The sequence below is a fragment of the Gymnoscopelus microlampas genome, assembly GCF_963454915.1.
Source record: "Gymnoscopelus microlampas genome assembly, chromosome: 1".
Classification (NCBI taxonomy): domain Eukaryota; kingdom Metazoa; phylum Chordata; class Actinopteri; order Myctophiformes; family Myctophidae; genus Gymnoscopelus; species Gymnoscopelus microlampas.
The window spans coordinates 30,305,966-30,324,975 of record NC_139962.1 but is presented as its reverse complement, the minus strand read 5'-3'; positions in this window follow the sequence as shown (position 1 = coordinate 30,324,975).

Sequence of the window (19,010 nt, the reverse complement as noted above, 5' to 3'; positions counted from 1 at the left end):
TTTTCTATCAATTGCACACGCCATGAAGCCTTAATTCATGGATTTGTTTTTGTCGCATTCCTATGCCAATAATTAGATTCCCGTCTCCTACCGGCTAATGTATCCGGTAGGAGACACAAAGTAAATTATTTGTGTCTCCTACCGGAAATACACCCGGTCATCAAATGATTGGCTTAGCAATGAGACAAAAACTAAATCATGAATTCAAGGCTTCATGGGGTGTGCAATTTATAGAAAATAAGTGCTTTTTTGGGTGAACTACTCCTTTAAGTACATGCTTGGAAGATGCTTGACTGGCCTACAGCCACTGTGGGCATAAAACAATACGTTTTAGGTCTGATAATGATGTACCCACCCGTACATGTTCACATCATGTATACTTTACATTACTTAAAAAGGGATAGTTCACCCAAAAACATACTTTTTTTCGATTAGTCACCCCACGGAGCCTTGAATTATGGACCGGTAGGCACTCTACCAGAACCGCTGCCGGTCATCAAATTATTGGTTTAGGAATGAGACGAAAACAAAAACATATTCATGAATTTATGTCTCCATGGGGTGACTAATCCATAGGAAAAAGTGTTTTAAACCGTTGGTTCTCAAAGTGGGGTCCGGGGACCCCCAGGGGTACTTGAGGGGGTTCCAGAGGGGACCAGGTAAATGCATAGAATTTTGGGGGTCCTTGACATGAAAAAGATTGAGCACCACTGATATAGAAACATAGGTTTTTCAGAATACTGTTGAGATTTAGGAGACATGTAGAATCGGCTTCAGGTCTCAATGGGTTAAGTTCTCCTCAGCAAAGGGATGCTAGGGTTCAAGTGGTTAATGTAAAAAAAGATTTGGCGGACCCCCTGTAGTAACTCTGGGTCCCGGACCCCCTGCTGAAGACCCCTGCTTTAAGAACATTTTGCAAATTCTTCATTTGCTTTACATTTTGGGAGAAACATTGCCAATTTAGCAAAGAGGTGCCGTCTATTCCTGTATCAAACACCATGTTCAAGTAAAGTCTACAATGCTTATCATTTCATCAAGTTTCAGAAACAACTAAAGACAGTGGCTCTCAAATGTTTTCATATCAAGGACCCCCACATGAATATTCATTTGGCCAAGGATTGGGCCTCTTCCTTACTTCCTTCACATTACCACGTTACCAATGATACAAATGAAGGCTCTGTTCTATTTAGTGTAGCACAGTGGTTCTCAAAGGACACCCATAACTCTGAGTGTACAAATGGAACCAAATGGACTGTAATTTGTTTCCATCTGTACACTCAAGAGTTACACACCCGTAAGGGTCCATTTGGAACAGAGCCTTCATTAGCATCATTGGTAACACCTGTGAAGGGAAATGAGGAAGAGGCCCGATTTATTTCCAATATGGCCGCTGATTCCAAAACTCCAGTTTGTGCCTCCTACCTCCAGCATGGTTGTGTGTTACAGTGAAATTGGTGACCTTCAGAAAACATGCGACCATCTCGTGGACTTCACAAAAACATCACCACGTCCAAATGTAAATAACAACCGTTTGTTTATGAACAGAGCAACTCTGTTCATGAACTAACAGCAGTGATTTACTTTGGATGTTTGACATGTGATGGACACGATGGACACATCTTTTGCCAGGTCACCAATTTCTCCATAACACTGGAGGAGGCAGAATGTTGAGGGTTGGGATTCGGCTTGAAAATAAAACCACAGACGTCTTGGTTCAGCTCTCAGCCGCTAGACCAGTGGCTCTCAAAGTGATGTCTGATACCAGTCATCAGTTACCATGAGTATAAACCCTAGGGTTTATACTAGACCGGTCACAATTATTACGCAATAGCCTAATTGCAATTATTTGAATTTGCAATTATGTTTTGCATAATCGTCATAATCATTACCATGTTAATAATGTTCATACATTTTCAAACATTTTGTGGAAATAGCAGATCTACCAGCTCAAAACGTGTTGCGATGCGACACGTTCTGAGCTTGTAGATTGGCTATTTCCACTCTGCTAATCCCACTATGAATGTATTTGTTGTAATTAAATGATGTATATTATGTGTCATATCTACCTTGTGCAACTTTTGTTTACGAAGCCCTAAAAGCCAAAAATAAATTACATTTGTATTCATAATGTTCCCATGCTCAACGTCAATTAAATCTTTGATCGCAATCAATCATGTGACAATGAATCGTCAACTTCCATTTTGTAATGGTGACACAGCCCTAGTTTATAATGGCCAGCAGTGGTGGAAGAAAATACTGATTTGTTTTTACTTAAGTAAAAGTATCACTACTGCAATGTAGAAATACTCTGTTACAAGTTAAAGTCCTGAATTCAAAATTCACTTGAGTAAAAGTACAAAGGTACAGGTATCAAAATGTACTTGAAGTACCAAAAATAAAAAGTACTCATTATGTAGAATATCCCGTTTCAAAAGTTTTCAAAATATATTAAAATCTTTTAAAAATAGCCGATCTACAAGCTCACAATGCGTCGCATTGTGAGCTTGTAGATCGGCTAATTTCAAATGGCCAAAATGTATATAGGGCTGAAGTGGTTAATAATTGTTTTTCTTAATTATAGTAAAAATCTACAAAGTAACTAAAATAAAGTTTTCAAATAAATGTAGAGAAGTAATAAGTACAATATTTGGATCCGAGATGTAGTGGAGTAAAAGTAAAAGTATTGAAATTTGGAAATACTCAAGGAAAGTACAAATCCCTTGAAATTGCACTTAATACAGTACTCAAGTAAATGCACCTAGTTACTTTCCACCACTGCTGGCCAAGTGTGATCCAGGTACGTACCGTGTGGGGCCTCCCGCCGCGTGGTTGAAGATAGCTGGTATTAATAGAGCCGCGTAGGTTGTATGGCACCACGTCCCGAGCACCGTACGCCTTGTATCTCAAACGGAGAACGTTCGTTGGCACCGTTATTCGTTTCAGCTCTCAGGGCCTCGTTGTTGCGTCGACGCCATCGAGGTTCCATCTTCAAGCCCCTTGTCCTGAGTTACAGACACTCTATTACCAGCTATCTCCTGATGACTCCATCCATCCTTTGAACCTTCCCTGAAGCATTCATACAGTGAGTCAAACGCTGAGTCATAGCTAGGAGCCATGACTCAGCGTTTTTAACTCACTGTATGAAGTAGATTTAGTCCACTCTGCAGAAGGTCACATGATTAACCTGCAAGACACAGATATATACCAACATTACATTTAAAATATTGTATAATAATAACAATAATAATAGAAAATACAGTTTTTAAGTAGGCTATAGTGCAGGGGTGATACAACTTTGATGGTGTAATAGGGCCACTATATTTCCACACTCACTCCAGAGGGACACATTGCATATTATTGTTACTGTCGGGCAGACGCCTCTTATCTCCATATTTTTACTTTTTTTGTAAATTAACCCATTGAGACCTGAAGCCGATTCTACATGTCTCCTAAATCCCAACAGTTTTCTGAAAAACGTATGTTTCTATATCAGTGGTGCTCAATCTTTTTCATGTCAAGGACCCCCAAAATTATATGTATTTGGCCGTGGACCCCCATCAAAATATCTTGTTCCAGGGACCCCCCAGAAGCAGAGATTTGAGTTAAAAATGTTCGCTTTAAAAAAATATATATTCAAAGATTTGCACACATTTTCACGATTTTTCAAAAATAGCAGATCTACAAGCTCGTAGCGCGGCACTCAGCTTTTTAGCTCAAATCTAAAAATGACACAGTTCCAGGTATTAATGGGTTAAATTCGTCATTCTAGTATGTCACACAAAAGTAGCAAATTAGCTGATCTACAAGCTCAAAGCGCGTCGCATCGTGACGCGTTTTGAGCTTGTAGATCAGCTATTTTGGAATTGGAATCCTGACAGTTTTTTTTTAATTTAATTTCAAACGGATTTGCTTATAATTAAGTTAACTTTATGAACTTAAATACAAATACATTGGATATAAAGTCATTGAACTAATAATATAGACTGGAGTAATTAAAGCGGGTCATGATTGCATGTTTGGAATTGGAACAGCTGAAATCAATAACATATATCACTATTAACCTGCGGGCCGCATTAAGTTAAGGTGAGGGCCGCGTGTGGCCCCCGGGCCGCCAGTTGCCCATGTATGCTATAGTGTTAACCCTTTAAGACCGGGAACGCGTCAGTGTAAACACTTTAACCATTATCTTACACTTAGGATATTCAAAAATAGCAGATCTACAAGCTCACCGAGTGCGGCGATATGAGCCTGCATATCTGCTATTTTTTGAAAAATTGTGAAAATGTCTGAATTTCTTTTACTCAAATTTTTGCTTCTGGGGGGTCCCTGGAACAAATATACATATCATTTTGGGTGGTCCTTGTCCTTGACATGAAAAAGTTTGATTATAGCAACATAAGTTTTTTTCAAAAAACGTATGATTTAGAACATTGGTTCTCAAAGTGGGGTCCGGGGACCCCCAGGGGTACTTGAGGGGGTTCCAGGGGGTCCCCAGCTAAATGATGGACAGGGACCAAATGGACCCTTATGGGTCTGTAACTCTGAGAGTGTACAAATGGAACCAAATGGACCCTAACGGGTCCATTTGGTTCCATTTGTACACTCTCAGAGTTAAATTAACATTGATTTTACAATATGAATTGGGGTCCCAGAGACATACATGCCATTAAATGGGGGTCTGTAGCCCTAATGCATGTCAAACTGGGGGTCTTTGAAATTTAAAATGGTTGAAAATCACTGCTAGAGCCGTAAAAATCTTCTATTATGGGGGTCCCTGGCTTATCTTTTCAAATGGGGGTCCGCGGGCTAATAAATGTCTATTTGGGGGTCCTTGGCACGAAAAAGTTTGAGAACCACTGATTTAGAAGACATTTGTAGAATCCCCCCAGAAGCAAATATTAGTGTTAAAAATGTTCGCTTTAAAAAAACATATTGAAAAATGTGGACACATTTTCAAGTAGTACCATCAACAGTAGCAGATCTACAAGCTTGAAACGTGGCACAAAGCAACACGTTTTGAGCTTGTAGATCTGCTACTTTTGCCATTTTTTTAATCCTGAAAAGTAACAGTTTCTTCTATGGTTTCCTCCCGATAGAGACGATATTATAGTTTCATCTTAGCCTTAGATCAAGACTCAGATTTCTTATCGATTTTGATATCGATATTTAGTTTAGATTACTTATTATCCTGCCTGAGTGTTATTTATCTTATGTTACAATTTAGCTCAGTTTAATCTCTATCCTTAGGCTTTTACATTTGTTTTGTTCTAGATATTTCATGAAAAGTATGAAATGTGAAAAGTGCTGTACAAATAAAATGACATTATTTTCATTATCCTATCTTTGACATTCTTAACACTCTCCAAAAATAGTGTTTGTTAGTTGGTTCCATGTTAAAGTCTCAAACATCTTGATAAATGTATGTTACTCTAAATATAACGTGGTCATCCCAAAGCCACAGATGTTATCCCACCATACAGACCCTTTATGTTCGGTAATATTCCGCATTATTCGATAAATAAATGTTTCAATCTGGTCTGTCTGAACATCACTGTATATATCATTCAATGGGTGTAAGTGGCGCTGTTGCAGGTGAACACCGGTATTACACCCCATGTAATCCAGGAAATACAATGACGTTCATCCACAGAGGGGATTAAAACACTTCTTTATTAATCTATACTGAACATTAACTGAACACCAACACCCCGTATGTACGGATAACATATGTGGCTTTAAGATAATCACTTTATATTTACAATGCATACATAAGTATAGACGCACGAGCCTTAAACACAGAACCACAAACTATTTGGTAAACTGGCTGTTGCAGCAGGTAAATGTCCATGTAAATGTGGAACTAGAACGGCGTTCAGACGCACACGGGACTAAGACGCGTCTTTATTAAACTCTACGTAATATTACGGAACACAACAGACCCGTATGGACGGGTAACATCCGTGTCTTTGTGTTTAAACACTTTATATGTTGGATTGGGTTCATTTATGAGGATTTATGATCCGTTTAAAACTACCAACAAACATTAGACTCGATCACCATAAATAATACAATCCCTGACGGGCCGTCTTGATCCAAGACTAAAGTAGATTTATAAACACACATGAACATATGGCAGGGTTAGATCTACAAACCCCCACACAGTGAGTGTTTAAACTTTAGATATAAATCAAACATTACCTTCAGCAGAGCGGCGCGACGTGGTGCAAGCTAAAATGTTTGAAAGCAGACGAACTTCTTCTTCTTCTTTATTAAATCCGTATTCACATCCGGTTTAAAGCCCCGCCTACTGGATCCGGTGCGTTGAACACGTTCAAACGAACGTCACATGGACAAACCATTTGCGTTTTCTGACCGGATCTTCATCCTGCAGAGTGAATAGATCCCCACAGACTGCTTTTTACTCATCAACACTAAATCATCTTCACCTGTGCAGAGCAGCGGTGTAAAGTAACTAAGTACATGTACTCCTGTACTTACGTACAATTTTGAGGTATTTGTACTTTATTTGAGTATTTTCAATACTTTTACTTCTACTTCACTACATCTCAGAGGCAAATATTGTACTTTTACTTCACCACAATTACTTGAAAGCTTTAGTTACTAGTTACTTTATATATGTTTAATATGATTACAAAACATGTATTAACCACTACAGTCCTGCTTGTAGATCTGCTGTTTTCAAAGCATTTTTACACATTTGGAAACTTGTGAAATGGGATATTCTGCAAAATGAGTACTTTTACTTTCAGCACTTAAGTATATTTTAATGTGAATACTTTTGTACTTTGCATATGTGAATCGTGTATATTTACATATTTGAATAAATTGTCTATTTAAAACCAGTCTGTTTTAAAACAAAAAAGAATCGATTCAATTTAAAATACAGCATCACAATCATTTTAACCACTTTATCCATATTTTATACTTTGGCCATTCAAAAATATCAGATCTACAAGCTCACAGCGCGTCACTTCGAGGCGGCGCAGCGAGCTTGTACATCTGATATTTTAAAAAATGTTTGAAACATCTTGAAAATGTTTGGAACATTTTGAATGATGTTGAATTTCTTAACATATATTTTCTCTTCTGAGGGTCCCTGGCACTAAATATTTTTCAGATGGGGGCCCCTGGGCCAGGGGGTCCCTAGGGGTCCGTGGCCATAAAGCATACGTTAATGTGGGGGTCTCTACTGATTTATAGCATCCATAACAGGACCGTCGCAATTCTGGGAAATTGCAAAGTGTGGTTGCGCCGACCGTATCACGACTCGAGGGATACGCCGGGAGGAATACCGTCGGAGGCCTCAGTGGCCTGCAGTTCTGGAACTGAAACATTTCACAAATCATTAGCAGATCAAGGGTATTGAGCTCATACCATACCTATGACATGGACTGTCAGGTGCTGTCGCTCCACCCTGAGTTTGAAGTGCTGTCCGTCAAGTGTAGGCCACCTGGTTGTGCCTGAGCTCATAGGAGGGCAGGTGGGAGGCTATCAGCACCTGGGGGAGTGTAAAATAATTTGGGCATCAATTATTTTCAGTTGGTCATGAATTAATATAGCTGCTGAAGGATGCATTAAACCTTAATGCATCCTGCTAAGTCACCCCTTAATAATTAAGTGGTGACTTAATGGCAGCCATAGTCAGACACATGTAGTGTCTAATGATGGACACTAGATGGCGTCTGAACAGCAGTTTTGCCAAGTGCTGCTGGAAAAGGAAACCAGCATCTTATCTCCATTAAGATGGTCAATGTAGGAAGAAAAAGTACATTTAGATTCACATGTATGAAATATTACCCAAACTGTTCTCTGAAAGTGGTGGAAGAAGTTCTCAGATATTTTACTTAAAAGTAGCAATACCGCAATATAAAAATACTCTTACAAGTAAAAGGCCTGTGTTCAAAATGTTACTTGAGTAAAAGTACAAGTGTTGGCATCAAAATGTACATAAAGTACCAAAAGTAAAAGTACTAAAATGTTTGAAAATAGCCTAGGTATAAAAAGGGCTGATGTGGTTAATGTGTTTTATAATGGAATATATTTATATCTGCAAAGTAACTAGTAACTAAAGTTTTCAAATAATTGTAGTGGAGTAAAAGTACAATATTTGCCTCTGAGATGTAGTGGAGTAGAAGTAAAAGTACTGAAAATGGGAAATACTCCAGCAAAGTAAAAAATCCTCAAAAGTGTACTTAAGTACAGTACTTGAGTAAATGTACTTAGTTACTTTACACCACTGCCCAAACTATTATCTGACTATGCCGATGATGATGATGATGATGATGATGATGATGATGATGATATCTTGGACATTTAGACGAGTGGCTCTCAAAATAAATTCATGTCAAGGACCCCCACAATAAAATGTATTTGGGTACGGACCCCCATCTGAAATGTTTTAATGCCAGGGACCCCCCATTCAAGGATTTGTGTTGTTAAAATGTTAAAGAATATATATATATTGCAATTCTTTTCCAATTTCTTCCGAGATTATTTTTGTAAATAGCAGATCTACAAGCTCACAACATGTTGCATCATGTATATGTAGCAGAGTGGCTCACAGCCTGATGAGATAAAAGTCTGATATCTATAAGAAATAATAAAGTCTGCACACTAAAAAAAAGAAGAAGCTCCCAGTCAAGGCTTTTTAAAGCCTTGACATTTTTCAGTGTGCAGACTTTATTATTTCTTATATTTATATCCACTGTTGGTCCTGCACCTGCCGTCCAGTGGATGTGCCAGTTTTATTGTTTCTATAAAACTCTGATATAGGCTCTATTTACAGCAGCCATATTGTGAAGACATTCACAGGTGTTGCCAATGATACTAATGAAGGTTCTGTTCCATTCTGCTCAAACAGAGGTCAGGGTGTTGATATTGTGCATGTTGGCTCACTGGAAACACTCTGCTACACTACAAATCCACCGTGCACTAACATATATGGCCTGCTGCACCAAGTGGCTCTAAAATGTGGGTCCAGGGACCGTCATGGTTCCTTAAGGGGTTTCCAAATGGCCCCTTACGAGTGTGTAACTCTGATGAGAGTGTACAAATGGAACCAAATGGACCCGTAAGGGTCCATTTGGTTCCATTTGTACACTATCAGAGTTATGGGGGTCGTGGAAATTGAAAAATCTGAGAACCACTGTGCTACACTAAATGGAGCAGAGCCTTAGTATCTTTGGTAACACCTGTGAATGTATTCACAATATGGCTGCTGTCAATAGAGCCTATTCCCCCCAGAGTATACAAAATACTCTTTAGTCTAGCGGTTAAGATGTTGACTTCCCACTTGGGAGACCGAGGTTCAAATCCCGGCCACAATATATTTAGGATAAAAGTAGTCAAGTTGATCTTGATGCTGAAATAACTCATTTAGATGGGGACCCCCTGGAACCCCCTCAAGGACCCCTGGGGCTCCCCGGACACCACTTTGAGAACCATAATTTAGACAATTTAGCATCAACATACACACTCACACACTCACGCACTTGCACACGTGTACACACGCACACGCACACACACACACACGCACGCACGCACGCACGCACGCACGCACGCATGCACTCACGCACACGCACGCATACATACACACAGAGAGAGACAGTAAAAAGTCCAGCCTTTCAACCCTTGTAAGTGGTTGTAGCAAGATTTTTATTTTTCATATAACTTACAGTACAATCAAATAAATGAGATCTACCATTCGTTTTTGGATACGATGTGGTGAAAAGGGTAAACAGCGGACCCTTTGCGGCCGTTCGTTTCAGCGGAGTGAGCATTATATTATACCTCTATGGGAGTGAAAGGTTCTTAATGTGGCCCAATACAACAGCACTACACACCACTGGTTTAACTCATTCAGTGCCTGACTTATTTCTGGCAGTTTGGCCAGAGCCAGAGCCAAAAATACATTGTAAAAAAAAAAGTGCTTAGGAAGCGAGACACAGCCTTTTTCAGTAAGATGTAAAACAAGAAGTGAATGGAGCAGCAAATCTTCAAATCATGATATCTTGGGTTCTGAAATTTTTTTTTTTTTTAAACAACATTTTTTAGAATTTTCTTCTTTTTTTTAATGACGTCGGCGACGTCATTGGCACCCTGGGCTTATAAAAACGTGACGTCGGCGACGTCAATGGCACTGAATGAGTTAAAATTAAGTGTATTTATTAATCAAGCAGTACGTTAAAAGTTATAGAAATGTACTTAACAGAGATCTCTGGGCTCACACTAGCTTACTTATCAGCAACAAATTGCATCAAGGTCACTTCACAAAGTCTGAGCCCTCCTATCTGTCCCTAGAGCCCCTATATACTGAAATGTGAGGTGGTCTTCAGGTTGGTAGAGACACATCCTTCGTCTGCCCTTCGCCACCTGACTCAGCATTTCTCTTCAAACAATGGGGCACATGAGCACACTTATTATATTTGTCTTAATGATTACATTGGTTGTATCAACAATTATGTGATGGCTCCCACAGCATGTTTGCTGGCTGGCAGCTCCTGGTCTCTTCATTCCCCTGCAAGTCATCTTGTCACTCACTCTTTGTTGCCCCCATGGACACATTATGGACTGGAACTGTGCCCAAGGGGCCTTGACAACCAGGGCCCCTGGGCAATGAGCCTTATGTCAATTTCCCCACCCCAAAAATGTATGCAGTTAAAGCACTCACATTTAGGGCAGGTACACACTGCAGGACCTTAAAGTGGTCGGGGGGTCATCTGATCGTTAAGCATAACACACTGCAGGAGTTTATTTCTTGAAATCGGCTGTCATAATGTCGTTGTGGTCTTCCCAACACGATTGATCCCCGACAAGGGCTGACACATTGTAGGATAGTTCACTAGGATGCTATCTCCAGAGTCAGACCCAATACATACATTTTTGTTTATTCCAATTCATTTTAATCGAGGTATCCCGTGATATGCCTCTCCCCCCTCTCTCTCTCTCTCTCTCTCTCTCTTGCACGGCAAGTGCGCTAATTCCGCTGTGACAGAGTTGCCATGTCCGCTTATTATAAGCGACTTTGGGATTGTTTTTCTGTAAAGTTGCTTGAAAGTGTAGTTGCTTTTTTGGCCTTGTTTCCTAATGTTGTTTGAACCAGTTGTTCTCAAACATTTTCATGGCAAGGACCCCCAAATTAATATTTGTCCGCAGAGGCGCAGACCTCCCCCTTCTGAAAATATGTTGTGCCATAGACCCCCATACAAGATCTGTGTGGATTTGGAAAATACTCCATCAACCCCCCCCCCCCAAATGTCTTCTTTAAAAATAGCCTATCTACAACGTGAGCTTGTAGATTGGCTATTTTCAAATATCCAATGTATTTGTAAATAGGTTTAAAGTGCTCAAGTGGCCTTTTCTTGGGCTTGTTTTCATAGACCTGGTTGCTTATTTCTCTCGCAACATCTGGCAACGCTGTTCAGACACAGCGTGTGACAGGCATGCTGCACTCACAGATATACACACACACACACACAGAGAGAGAGAGAGCTCTCGCTCTGTCTCTGTCTCTCTGTACAATTCCTCTAAAATAAACAGCCCACCAGGCTCGCTCACTTTCTCATTTTGTTTTATAATGTTAACTTATTACAGGACTGGACGGTAATATTGCGGTAGGGACTGTTTGTTGTGGTCAGGTCGACGCTCCCCTATAGCCAGTGTGGCTGTAATGTGCTCTCATTGGCTGTAGCGTGCATCTCCTTGCAAGGTGCTCGCAGCCCCGTTCATAGTGTATGATATTGTATGTTGTCCTGTCCCAGACAGAGATGAATATCTAGCAATTTAGATATCTGAAAACGGTCGGAAAGCCGTCGCAGAGCGGAGAATCGCGGCCACATCGGGTCGCAGAGCCTTTCACACACACAGAGCATTATCTCGCCGATCAAAGGCCGATCTGCGTCAGATCGGGAGGTTTTGTCGGCGAGCGTCAAAAAATGTCGGCGACAGCAATATCGGACCTAATGTCTTGCAATGTGTACCTGCCCTTAGGGCCCCTGAGACTGAGCAAAAAACAAGTGAATCAATGTTGAAATATGGTTAGGCAGAACCCTGGACCTTGAAATTAAATAGAAAGTGCTAGATGTTGAATAAACATTCGATTTCAACTCAGAACTGACACTCTGTTGTATCTTCTTAAATGTTCTGAGCTGTAGAAAATGTGACATGAAGAAACTTAATGTGAAGTTTTTCCTGTTCACTTAGGGCAAAGTATGGTCTGGTCTAGGCAAGTCTGTAATCATCCAGGGGGAGTGGAGGGAACGGTGGAGCATCTTTGTGATGCAGTACTGTATGTGCAGTGCTTTCACTGGGGGCTGTTGGTAGGACAGAACACTTCCAGCCTACAGGTACAGGTCCAAAGCGGGAGTCAACCAAGGGTTTATGCAGACATTCCCATGGTGCAGACTAATGGCCTGGACAGGGGGGTCAAAGCTCTTGTATGACCTTCCGGTGCTCAACCTTGAGCACCGGAAGGTCATGGAGAGGTCCAGCAAGAGCCTTGTACAGTAGAGTGTGTAACAGAGATGAGTGACACTAGTTGGTATACTCCACATGTTCTATACTTAAGAACTCAACATATAATAACATTGGGAAATTATAATTTCAGTATCACAATAATAATATTTGTTAGTGTTTATCCTATTAGAGTACAGTAGTACTAAAACAGTAGTACATATTTACATACCTAATTCATCCTTCTAAAGTTCTTGTCTTCGATGACTTGGTGGTCATTTGCCCGACTGGACCAGGTTTCAGCCCCTATGACTCTCAGGTCATGGACCTGGTCAGACGAAGGAGGAGCCCGGCCAGGAGGCCACCCACAGAGCCTAGTCCCTCCACGTGCTAGAGCCTCCCCGTGTTCAGGCAGAGTAGTTCCGGAGAAGCGGACTGAGTGGCCCTGTCTTTCCCTAAAAGACTGACCGTGGGTAGCTACCTGGGATGTAAGTTGGGGCTTGATCAACCCCGGCTGGGTGTATGTTGCGAGACCCGAAACACCATATGACCTCAGTCTACAACACTGATGATACATCCCAGGTGCATCCATGTGATGTATTCTTTATTGTATGCACTTAATCTAGGAGAGAATATCTCAACTGTTCTTGGCTAATTTGACCCCAGGGAACAATTTAGGAACTGTGACTAATTCTCTATCCGGGATGAAATACCCGAAAATGACCACGCTCTTTTTTTAAATGACCATAACCGATGCACTACTTCCAACATGGCTCTATCTGCTAAACCTTTGGAGCTACAGATTTACTGAGGTGCTCAAAATGTTCAGAATACTTATGATTAGGGAAACATAGTAAAGTGTAAAATTTCTAATTTGATATTTGACAGAACAGCTAAAAGAAACGTATTACAGTCCAGGGCCATAGGGATATTTTTGCGCAAATCAATCTAAGAGCACCACATTTGTCCCAGATGTAACCCAGGGCATGCTCTAATGATTTAGCAAGGGCGCCCGAGCCAGCGACCTTCAGGGTCATCATAGTGGCCAAATCCAATATGACCGCCACCTGACAAAGTTTTTGGCTATAACGTTTGAACCACATTTTGAGCTATGAATGCAAACTTGTCCATTGACTAGTGGACCTACACCTATGTGTGGACACAACCAGAATGGCTGCCCATCCTCTGTGGCAGCTTTACAGTCACAAGAGTTCCAGCATCACAGTGGACAGCCAAGAGCACGGATCCAATGATTGGGATGCCTAGGAGAAAAGAAAAGAAAAACACGTCGCATCGCTTGCGGATTGACTATTTCCACTACATTTGAAATAGGGCTTAAGTGTCCATTTGTAATTTCATGCAGCATTTTTGCTTCAGGGTAATTTCCGTAAAAAATATTTATCTTTGCATAATTTATTATAATTAAAACTAATTCAGAACATCTAGCGGTATTGAATGAGCTCTCTCTCTCTCTCTCTCTCTCTCCTACTGTTTCCACTGTTCTCTATCTTTCCCTCTCACTCCCCTCCATCCCTCTCTGTCAGTCTGTATGTCAGTGAGTCTGTCCAACAGCCTTCATGAGTCCTATTATAATTCTGTACTGTATCTCAGGCTTCCGTCCAATACTCTCTTAGGATTTATTTACAAGTCCTTGAGGCGTAGATCTGTCACCGATATGACGTGCATTGAGACATTCCCTTGCAAGGACAACCCTGATGACAGGAAAACACAGTGGCCCTGCTCAGGCAACCAAGATGGCAGCCAGGCCATGATGAAAAGCAAAGCACAAGTCAAGAAGCGAGATCGGCAGAAATAGGTGAACATTTGGTGAAAACAGCCGGTGAGTCGGCAGAGATTTTGATTTTGTGTAGAGGGGAAAAAATGAGAGTATATAAGGTGCAGGCCCCGCCAATGGATTATATAAGGTTTACGTCAGAGGTGGGCAACTTTGATGATGGAGAGGGCCACTGAATTTCCACACTCACTCCAAAGGGACACATTGCATATACTTTCGGGCCATTGTCACACAATCTGCTATTTTTTAATTGGAATCCTGATTTTTTTTTGTGCTATTTTTTAATTGGAATCCTGAAAAGTATCATTTTTATGTATTTTTATTTAATTTTAAATGCATTTAGTTATACTTATGTTAACTTTATGAACTTAGATACAAATACATTGGACATAAAAAAGACAATAGAATTTGAATACTAGTCATTTAAGCTACTAATATAGACTGAAGTAATTAAAGCGGGTCATATTTGCAAGTTTGCAATTGTAACAGCTGAAATCAATAATATATCATATATATCATTACGATATTAATCTGCGGGCCGCATTAAGTGAAGGTGAGGGCCGCATGTGGCCCCCGAGCCACCAGTTGCCCATGTATGGTTTACGTGGTTAAATACATACATGTATAAATCCCTGAATCCATCCAGGTAAACCTCCAGCTGAAATATTCAGAAGATAAACAGAGTTTCATACACCATATTTTATTCAGTAGCCATTCAGAACAGCGCTATGCCAGCAAAATGATAAAATCTTGCCGTGCCAGAGCATCCCCTCTCCTCTCGGCAACCCAGTCTGTTTGTATGCATCAGGAGGACTTCAGGTTTATCGCACAGTTGTTGTGCGATAAAATAAAAGGAAATGGTAAATGGGGGAACCCCAGAGGTTCACCTGGTAAGGGCTGAGCCACGTAAATAAGGCTATGCCGTTGCTGGTCGGGGTTAGAATCTACCCGAGGCTCTTTGCTGCATGTCATCACCTCACTGTTTACTGCCTTTCCTGTGTCTCTCCCTCTCTCGCTGTCACTATCAGAAATAAAGCAGAAATGCAGAGGTAGAAAAAAAAAGAAAAAGAAATGGAAGATGGTCTGTATTTCTGTAACATGTCTAAGCACAGGTGCTTTCAATGTGCAAGCATGTACATTCACCCATTCAGATGCACATTCAGAAGGCAGAGGAAACCATGCAAGGCACCAACCAGCAGCTCCTAGGGATCAGTTAGAGGTTCAGCGTGTTGCTCAAGGACACTGCCAAAGAGGAGCTGGGGATCTAACCAGGGACCTTCCAGTTCCCAGATGGACACTCTAGAAATAGTATTAATTCTAATGTTTGTACTGGATGTTTAAATGGCCAGTTACAGGATGACTGATAGATCCATGACTTTCAAAATGCATCACAATTTTAAAAACAATTCTTGATGCTTGAAGAAAAGAATGTCTGACATAAAAGGTTTTGATGGAAGAGCAGTAAAATGCTCGTTTCATTCTCTGTTAGACAACATAGGTTTTTATGTGATCTATTGTGTCATTGTGATGGGATGAGTTCTGTTTGCAGATGACACCTGCCTTATTGCTCCCCAGATGCTCTGCTGCAGCACAGGGGCATTCAATGTCACAGTGGGGCTGGTGGTCTTTTACAGCCCAGGGGTCATGTCTCTCTAAAGCCATGTGCCTGTGTCAATTTACTCTTAACAAGGCAGACAGACCACCACAAAAGTGTTGGTTTTCTATTATTTTCTATTACAATCAGGAAGCACCATGCAGTAAACAACACAGCATCTGTCTAGTTGTACAGCTGTGGATATGGACCCGCAAGGCCAGCGAGAACGGATTACATGTAATGAGATTATAGTAATCTGGTTAGAAAGAATGCTAACTGCAATCTCTTTATGATAGTCAATTAATCTGATTATTTACAAAGATTATTACTTTCTGGAAAACACAGCAACCTGTTTGAAGTAGGATCTTTTTAATTCTGACAAAATATAAGGGAACCAATTTCAAAAATCATCTGGAAAAGCGTGCAAGGCTTTTAATAGTGTAATTTTAGTGGATATCTGATACTACTAGTGTTGAAGTGTTTACTACGGGTGAGGGAATCAAAGCAGTGCCATGCTACACAGCCTCGACAGAACCACTCATTGAAATTAATGTCTGCATTCTGCAAATTAGAATAAATTGCTCTCCATCAATTAGAATGAATTGTCTGTCTACGTTTTGTGTATGGATCTTTTACGTACGGCAACACAAAAATGAGAGTAATCAAATGATGCTACTAAGTGCAGTTAATTACATTAATTTGTGGTTTAGGCAGGTAATCATCAATCTGTAACTAATTGCATTCAGACCTCCCTGTCACAAGCACGTTACCTTCACAAAGGTACATCCAGTCAACCACTTAACTATTTCATAAATAGCAGATCAACCCTGCTAGATCTGTGATTATCTTTATATTCTGTTCAGTAAACAGGGGTCTCCCCGTTTCTCCAGCTCTTTAGTAAAGAGAAAATGCATTTTCAGGTCGGGATACCAATATTATCCACTCAGGAGAGAGAACTCTTATAGGATACAGGATAAAAAAGTTAAATTGGAAGTGATGACAATAAATGAGCATACAAAACTGGAACTGGAACACTATAACATTGAAGCTGATAAATGGGTACTCTCGCCTGATAGGCTGAATTTAGCAACCTGCCTGAAAATGTATTTTTAGTTTATTAAAGCGATGGAGAGATGGGGAGACCCCTGTTACTAATCAAACACTCAAGGCCAGGCAGAGAAAACTATCAGAACATCGAGCTTTAACTTTTTGTTTTAACAAAACAATCACTTACACTACCTTTAATTTGTGAGACCCTGCTCCAACCATGCTACTCTGACCTAGGAAGGTGCTACAAATGGAAGGCAAAGCTTTGGAAAGTCAAGCTCTGATGGACACTTAAGCCACAGGCTATCAATCAGCTAATGTCAGAATGTAGGTTTGCTCTGTCTGCCCTGCGTTGGGGGAGGGAAAACCAGCTATACCTCGCTCTGTCTTCGTGCAAGCGCTACCAAGTAAACCACAGACATACACATAGTCTGATTTATTCTACAAGGCCAAAACTTGCTGCAAATTTGACACGTTCTGAGCTTGTAGATTGGCTATTTTTGACACACAATGCCATCATGCAATGGAGCATAGATTAGGCCAGTGGCTCTCAAACATTTTCATGTCAAGGACACCCAAATTGATATGTATTAGGACCCCTATTTCAAAGTATTTTGTCAGAGACACAAAATTATTCCAAATTTCTCAGTTTTTCAAAATATTTTGGAAATAGCAGATGTACAAGCATAACATTGTGTTGCATTGCGACGTGTTTTTAGAATAGACAATGTATAAAATAGGGTTAAAGTGCTTAAACTGATTTTGATGCTATATTAACTTAATTTTACTCGCTTAAACGCCCTCACGGACAACTGGGTTCCAGACCTGGAGGAAAGAGACTGCGTTGCCTACTCCAGTGGTTCTCAAAGTGGGCTTTGAGAACCACTGGAGTAGGCAACGCAGTCTCTTTCCTCCAGGTCTGGAACCCAGTTGTACTCCCCAGCAGTGGTGTAAAGTAACTAAGTACATGTACTCGAGTGCTGTACTTAAGTACACTTTTGAGGTATTTGTACTTAACTGGAGTATTTCTTATGTTCAGTACTTTTACTTCTACTACACTACAATTATTAGAAAACTTTAGTTACTTTGTAGGTTTTGATTATTAAAAAACATACATTAATCACTTCAGCCTTATATATACTTTCTACAAGTTCGCGACACGTTGTGAGCTTGTAGATCTGCTATTTTCAAAAGATGTGTATACATTGAAAAACTTGTGAAATGGGACATTCTGCATAATGAGTACTTTCTACTTTTTGGTACATTTTGATAATACTTTTGTACTTTTACTCAAGTAAAATTTTGAATTCCAAACTTTTACTTGTAACAGAGTATTTCTACATTGTCGTATGATACTTTTGCAAGTAAAAAATGTGAGTACTTTTTCCGCCACTGCCCAGTTGTCCTCCCCAGAGTGTTCAGCCTTCAACCAGGGAGTGACAGGCCAGACAGACAGAGACTGGCTCAGGCTGGATAATGAGGTCTGTCCTCTCCAGCCAAGAGGTCAGGCAGCCAAGGAAGCGTCCAAATAAACAAAACTGACACAAATACAAATGGCTGCAATAATAGGCAATTATCCTCTGGTGCGGAGCCATGGAGTTCCACTTTTCCATCTTCAACCCATCTCCAGTAGGCTAGCCTACGTCCTTTTGATTCATGTTTGTTGAAAACATGATTAGATGATTAGAATGATCAGTGTTTTGCAATACGTGGAAATGTGGTTGTCATTGATGTCAGCGTATTTCCAGTAGTTTTTTTTCATTGTATCAATACCAGAGCTTTGGGATTCAATGGGCTGTAAAAAAAAAAAAAAAAAGATTCCAGAATTGTCTGTTTTTCAGGCATGGGATTAGAAGCACATAAAACACAATAAAACATGAAAACCTCAGTCACCGTGGGTGCCCTTTATTTGAGTGCATCGTTTCCCCTGTGCTTTGTGGCAAACATGTTTGTTAAATGTGCTTGAAGGGACTATACAAGGTTCATTTAGTTTGCAATGTGCAATTCATAAACCAATCTTTTCTCCAGGATTTTTTTGCCCAGGCTTTTAAAAAACAATGCGCTTCTCAAAACTATAACTGTACAATGCTATTTAGCGTTTTG